The following is a 7,832-nucleotide window of genomic DNA, read 5'->3' as shown; positions in this document are numbered from 1 at the left end:
TTTTCTATAAAATTTTTGGAACCCCAAATAAACTATAATTTCAATAAATGACTTAAATGAATTATATTTCACAAATTGTATTCAAAACCATGATAAAAATTAATTAAGGTAAAATAGAGTGTGCCGGTACACCGTGTGACATTGCTTACTCGAATATACTATACACGGGTAAGGGGTGTCACAATACCTCCCAAAAAATTTCGGCAGCCTTGTACTTGGTAGAGTTATGAAGTTTTCTTTGAGGTAAAATGGTATCATGGCTGCCTTCAATAATAACTTCATGATTAGGATAATGAAATGCAAGTTAAATGCATGATTTGAGATGGTTGAGTTAGGGTTTGGGTATGAAATTGAGACTTTGTTCATGTGTTGGTGAATAAAAGTTTAAATGGTCAATTAGTGACCATTTGGCTGTGTATGATGAGGAAATGAAGTGAGTTGTGGCTTGGCATTTGAGTTTGTGTGAGCTGCCTTGGCTGACCTGCAGAACTGATTGTGAGTCTAGCAGGTTTAGGCAGCTATAAATGGAGTCGTAGAGGTTCAGTTGGTGCAAGGCCAATTGGACATGAAACTAGACACATAATGGCACAACTTTAGTATAGAAACCCTACCCAGAAAACCAAACCAAGTTGACCTAAAAATTGCCCTAATCTGGGTGACTTGCATTCTGCCTGGACAAAATGACCAAATAAACAGTGTTTATTCATTTGGTCATAACTCAGTGTAAAAAGGTCTAATTGACCTGAAATTTTACCAGAAGTAATCTGAGACATAGACCTACAACTTTTATGAAGAAACCTAACTCAAATTTTGATCATAACATGCTCAAAAATTGACATGCAGTCAATGTACAAAACACTGTAGATTTGGTTAGTCCAGAAAATCTGAAAAGTTTGCAATCTGGCCAATTATGGTGTTTAGGCGATAACTTGAGCTACAAAACTCCAAATGGAGTGATTCAAAAAAATAAATGTAACTAGACATAATAAGGAACAACTTTCATGAAGACCACTTTGCCAAATTCCTACTGTATAAATGACCAATGAAACAGTAAACACAATGCTTGAAATCTAAAAATTTTGAATAACTAACACTAAGCTTAGAAATGGAATTGACAACCAATACCAATAACTTTGGAATGCAAAATGTGGTATGTTGGGAGTATTAGAACCAATGTACCTATTGTCTATGCAAAAGTCAACATTTTAGTTGACTAATGAAATGAATAGTAACACCTAAACTTAAATTTCAAGAATTGTACAATTTAAAAGTGTAACATGCCCTAGTACACCTAGCAAGATTAGTTTGGATAAGTTGGCATGCCAATAGGGTTCAGTTAGCAGTACTGCACATGGCATTATGCCATTCTGTGATTTTATGGCTTTTAGCCATTCTGACATTGTGTTGATACTTGGCCTTGTGCCTAATATTATTACAGCTTATTAGTTATTTTATTGCACACTGGGAGATACATATGTGACCGATGGTGTGACGGCTCGAGGTACTTGATACCCAGTGCCAGTTTACCCGTTTATCCAGTCTAGTCATCCAGTATAGGTTACTTGGGCAACCAAAAATGGAAATTGATAAATTTAATAAAATAATGAATATAACAAGTACAAAACAAATAAGACTACAAATAATTATGAAAAAATTGTCTGCATAAGATATCAATATATTCACTGCATATTTATTTTCTATTATTTCTTTTTATTCTATTATTGGCACCACTAAGCATTATTGCTTAGCGCGTTGCTTTTGCCACGTGTAGGTTCTGGAGAGACTAATAGAGAGCCCAGTAGACCACAGACTGGGTGAGATCATCCACAGCTCTGTATAGTGTCCGTGTCACCACACCGACGTCAGTGCATTGGTAGGACACTAGGTTTCATTTTGGTATTTTGTAATTAACTTTTATTTTCTCATATGTAATTGAAACTTATGTAATGTATTTTGGTATTAATGTAAATAGTGGAAATTGTGTTTATGAATGAAAAAGTGAATATTTATTTATGACTTTTACATGAATATCATGTGAGATGAATGATTGAGAAATGGAAATGTTGTTGAAAAATATTGAGATTTTGTTGTTGAAATGGAGTTTGGGATTGATTGAAAATTTTGAAAGTGTTTTTCACAAGTTCCGAAGAACCGTTTCTCCATTTTTAGCCGGTACTCTGCCGGATTTTCTATAAAATTTGTAAAACCTCAAATAAACTGATGTTTTCCATAAATGACTTAGATAAATTATACTTCACCAATTGTACTTCATAACTATGAAAAAAATAAATAAGGGAGGATAAAAATAATTGAAATAAAATATGGTGTTCCGGTATACTGTGTGCTATATCTTGCTCGGCTACACTGTAGACGGGTAAGGGGTGTCACATTGTATCTTTTGTGTTAAATGTAGAGATAACATAAAGAGGGTTATTTTTAAATAAGTATTTAGAACTGAAATTGAAGCATTGGTTTAAAGTGAACTCTAGTAATTGGTTTATTGGTTTAAAGTGAACTCTAGTAATTAGAACATGAGGTTTATCTTGTCTTACTAGATTCTGAGATGGTTGACGTATGATAGTTCTTTTGAATGCATAGAGAAATAGAGTTTAACTTCAGTGAAAACATGGTGATTTTGGATTAGTCTTTTAGGTTTCTTACATTATGGAATTTTGAGGATGCAATTCTTTTTAGGGGAAGAGAATTTGTAACACCGAACTTTTTTATTTTTGAAACTTCTTCTTTTTCTTCTTCTTCTTTTTGTGAAAACATGGTGATTTTGGATTAGTCTTTTAGGTTTCTTACATTATGGAATTTTGAGGATGCAATTCTTTTTAGGGGAAGAGAATTTGTAACACCAAACTTTTTTATTTTTCAAACTTCTTCTTCTTCTTCTTCTTCTTCTTTTATTATTATTATTATTATTATTATTATTATTATTATTATCTATTATGTTACTTTAAGGTGATTAAGTTTTGTAAATTAATGAAATGTAATAGTTGTTTCATAGAAAATATACCCAATTAAATTTAATGGGTATTTAAGAATATAAAGGATATTTACATATTATATTTTGTAAAATTTTATTTAGAATTATTTTTTTTTGGAAATTTTTAAATGTATGTGGGTAAAAAACATATTTATGGAGTTAAAAGTAACATTTTTCTAGTTTTGGGGTGAACTCATAATTTTTAAAAGTTAAAGAACCAAATCGTGATTGGCTGACACTTGGCAACTTCCCCATCACTCATTTCTAGCACAAGGGCTAGATTTTTCTAGTTTTTAATAGAAAGAAGAAAGATGGGAAAGGAGAAGAAGGGCTATAATGGTTATATGAGTTGATTGATATTCAAATGTATTATCCACAAGTGTATCTCTACTTTTATGTCTTGTAACAACCCTAATACACCATACCAGTTATACCTGTATATATTCAAACATAATGATAATGCAAAGTCAAGTTCTGTGCAATACTTACATGGTATCAGAGCTTCTATAAGCCCTCAACTTCGTCAAACCCAACTACTCTTATTCTCGCTTCTTCTCAAATCCCTAATGTTTCCCAATTGCTCTCTGTAAAACTCACTTCGATGAATTACCTTCTTTGGAAAGGCGAGATTCAACCCCTATTGAATGGGTATAATCTAGCAAGTCATGTCTCTGCCTCCTCTACCTCACCTTTTACAACTCTTACCTGTAACACCCTTTATCAGATCTACAGTGTAGCCAAGCAAGGAATGCTACATTCTGTATTAGAGCACCTTATCTTATCTTACTTTATTTATTATTACCTTTAATCCCATTATGTTTTAAGTCACCATATTTTTATAAAGAAACTGACAGAGTTTCCTCTGTTTTATTAACATTTGACCTGTTAAACAATTACCTGTTAAATAATTTCATATCAATCTCAACTTCAATCATCATTTCATATGATCTATCACATCATTATACACTCATATGATCATTTCATGTATAATTTATCTCATTTCATTTATGAAGTTCATGTACATAATTTATAAAACTTTATACAATCTCATAATTTAATTACAAGCTTTCCCCTATTTACAATGTATAAAAAAAAATACATAACTAAGCATCCATGGGCGCTACCAAAATGCACTGCTGAGGTGACACACACTACTGCAGATCAATCCAAAATCCCAATCTTATCTCTACTAATCTTTGTCTCTAGTACCTACGCGTGGAAAAACCAACGCGCTAAGCATATTACTTAGTGGTATAATAATAAAATGAAAATAAACTAAATAATTAAAAATAAATATTTTCTGTGTATAAGACAATCAAAGAAATGCATTTCCATTAATTATGAGTCATTGCACATTTTTGCTGATCTTTAGGAACAATTTAGTTCATAAGGATCTTTTTTGTTCATTTGTTTAATATCCAATTTTCTTAATACTTTTCAATGCCCAAGTAACCTGTAACAGACTATTAAGATTGGATACATGGGAGTATACTAATTAGACACCCCATGTGCTTATGAGGTATACATCTATCAGGCATAAAGCCAGCGGGCAGACATAAAAGCCAGTAAAATCAATCAGGCATAAAATCCAGAAGAATAACCATATCAAACATACATTGTCTATCAATGATCACTCATGAAGTGGGCTCAAAAGCCATGGGCAGAACTGCATTTGTGGTCCCTAATTGACATGTCAATCAATCCAAACGATACATTGATGTCAAGGCAATACATGGGCAACTTTTAACATTTTTATACTTATTATTTCATTTCATGTGTTATTCATGCTCATAGCATATTCATTCCATTCATGATGGGAACATAAGTCCCAATTGCATATTCATATGACATATGTGTTCAACAAATCATTTATGTTAGATACATGTCACATTTCAAGTCTTTTTGTGCAAGTTTAATGAATTCCAAAATTGATGCTTTAACCTTTCCTAGCAATTTGGTCAAGATGTAAATTCAGTTTGGCCTCACTTTCTTCATGAAAGTTGTTCCCCTATATTTTAACTTTAATTCCCTTTTTGAATCATTCAATTTGAAGTTTTGTAGTTCTAGTTATGGTCAAATTACCAAGTACTATTTCATGGTACTAAACCCTGCACTTTCCTTATTTCCAAAATTTTACCAAGTATAGCAACTAATATTCGAGTATCTTAGGCTCAGAATTGGCTTCAGGTACCTAAAACAAAGTTTTAGGTCTCTGTCTTAGGTTTCCAAATCTTTTTGAGTCACTTCAATTAGAGTTTTCTAGAGAAAGTTATGACTTGATAACCATTTGGAGGTCATAAGGCAAATTTGCTGGATTACAGAAATTCTAGCATTGTCATTTGTAAGTTGTTCTAACAAATTCCCTAAGTTTCCTTAAGATCTGGGTTTAGGTCAAAAGAGAAAAATTGTAGTTCTATGTCTTATGGAAATTTGGGTTTTGGAATTATCACATTTTCAGTTTTGTAGCTTGAGTTATGGCAATTTTGCCAAAACTGGTCGGTTACCTAATTGTTTAGGATTTCAGGTTTAGTCCAGAACCAGGACAGGTTTTATGGACTAATTTTTTCTAGTAATTTGGTTGAGTTAGTGTCATAATTTGGCTCTAAGGTCTTCATATGAAATGTTCTCCTATGTTTAACGATTCCATAGGTTCAAGAATCAGGTGAATTGGAGGTTCCTAGAGTGAGTTATGCTCATTTTACCAATTACTGTTTATATGGTCAATTCTGTTAAGGTCCAGAATTGCCATTCCGAATTCAAGTCTTAATTAGGTTAACTAATGGTCATTTTCTAAGCAGGCTCTCTCATGAAAATTGTAGCATTATGTCCTAGGTTTCATCTCCAATTGGTTTCACACTAATTGGAGCTATGTAGCTCAACTTATGAGCATTCACCCTCTGGACCCATGCTATCTAGATTCACCACTCAACCCTCATTGTCATTCATATTAATACTTCCACCAAATCACATCACTTCTCATTCAATACTCATCAATTGGTCATTATGTGACCTCAAATACATTAATTGAACATCATAGCACAAAATCCCTAATCTTCCAAAAACCCTAATTGCACATCTTCCAAATTCATACCATTTCATACAAATTCAACATACAAATCACACATAGACATTGATCAACACTAGTTGGCATATTTATTTTCATCAAACTCATTAAACCCTATCCTACCCTTGGTTGACCGAATTCCACTTCATCATTTTATACATCTTTTTCTTCATTTCTCAATCCAATTCCATAACAATTAAACTTAAATTTAAGTAATTTGCAAGAATCTAAGCTTAGGTGTGCACTTACCACCCTTGAAAAATTTTTTAGCTTGCCAAAACTTCAAGATTTTCACTTCTTTTTGCTACCAATCTTCAAATTGAGGTCAAATATCAAGTTTTTGTATTTGGGACTATGGAAAATATGGTAGAAATACAATGATTTTGGAGCTTATAAAATCAAAAATGGTGGAAGGTTGAAGGGAAGCTTGGTTCAGCTCATAGAAGAAGAAAAGAAGAAGATGGCTTTTCATTTAATGATTTTTTTTTGTCTTATTTATCATATTTATCCAAATTTTAAATATTAATTTTAATTATATTTATTAAAATTTTAACAATTGCCTTAATTCCCTTCATATCCCTTCTTAAATTTTCATACAACTTTCATATTTTTAATTCATTTTTAATATTTTAATCTCACTCATTTTAATTGATATTTAGGTCAAAAATCAACTCTAAGAGTGAATTGACCAAAATGCCCCTCATCGAATTATAGTCAATCTTTTTTAGTAATACCAATTAAGTCTGTAACCGATGGTCACTTTAATTTTTATTCTGCTTATTTCAATTTATTTTAATCTTATTTTTAGTCTTCAAACTACCTTTGAATAGTACTATTTACAGACTAAAAATGGTACTATTCAGAGCTCAAAAGCTCTAGATGCTACATTACTAATTGATAACCCAACTCGAAATATCAACACTGGTACTATCAAGACAAACTGGTATTGACATAGTTATTTACCTCAATCTTCAAAGAGTTGCTTCTATAGGTGGTAGGTTCTTTGATCGCAAAAAATGGCATGGTCAAAGTCAAAGTTGGAGACCATTTTTACGTCTAAAGCACGAACCCAGGTGATCCAGCTTCGTAAAAAGATGAAACACTTGAAAAAAGGGTCTAAATCGGTGGATTCATACATGAGGCATGCGAAAACCATATTTGACCAATTGGCAGTTCTGAACTCACCTATTTCTGAAGATAATTTTGTGAATGGTATACTAGATGGATTATCCAGTGAGTTTCATCCCTTTGCCAAGGTGATTGAAGCTCGAAATTCATCAATCACTTTTGATGAATTGTACACTCTTCTTTTGAGCGAGGAAACCTAGTTGAAAAATGAAATTGATACAATGATTGCAAGCATCCCACCCACTGCTCAAATAGCAATGAGTGTCCCATCTCAAAGCAATTTTCAAGTGCGTGGCAAATAGAATCAATTCACTACCAAATGTCATGCCCACTATAGCCATACCAGATGCCAACACCATGTGCACCACAAACTTTTTATGCTGCCTTTTCTACTCTAATAGTTTAAATGTGGATAGTAGACTTTGGGGCTAATTATCACATCACCTCTGCAAATGAGAATGTTGCTCATCCATAACTCTTGTTAAGCAGCAACACCATAACAATTGGCAATGATAAAAATATTGCAGTTATTAATTATGGTCATTCGTTAATGTCTGTTGATGATGTTAATTTCAAGTTTGACAATATTTTGTTAGCCCCTCATATTCATAAAAATTTACTTTCAGTTCATGCTCTAATGTCTAACAATGA

The sequence above is a fragment of the Hevea brasiliensis genome, chromosome 4 (assembly GCF_030052815.1).
Source record: "Hevea brasiliensis isolate MT/VB/25A 57/8 chromosome 4, ASM3005281v1, whole genome shotgun sequence".
NCBI lineage: Eukaryota > Viridiplantae > Streptophyta > Magnoliopsida > Malpighiales > Euphorbiaceae > Hevea > Hevea brasiliensis.
Note: the sequence above shows the minus strand (reverse complement) of the source record.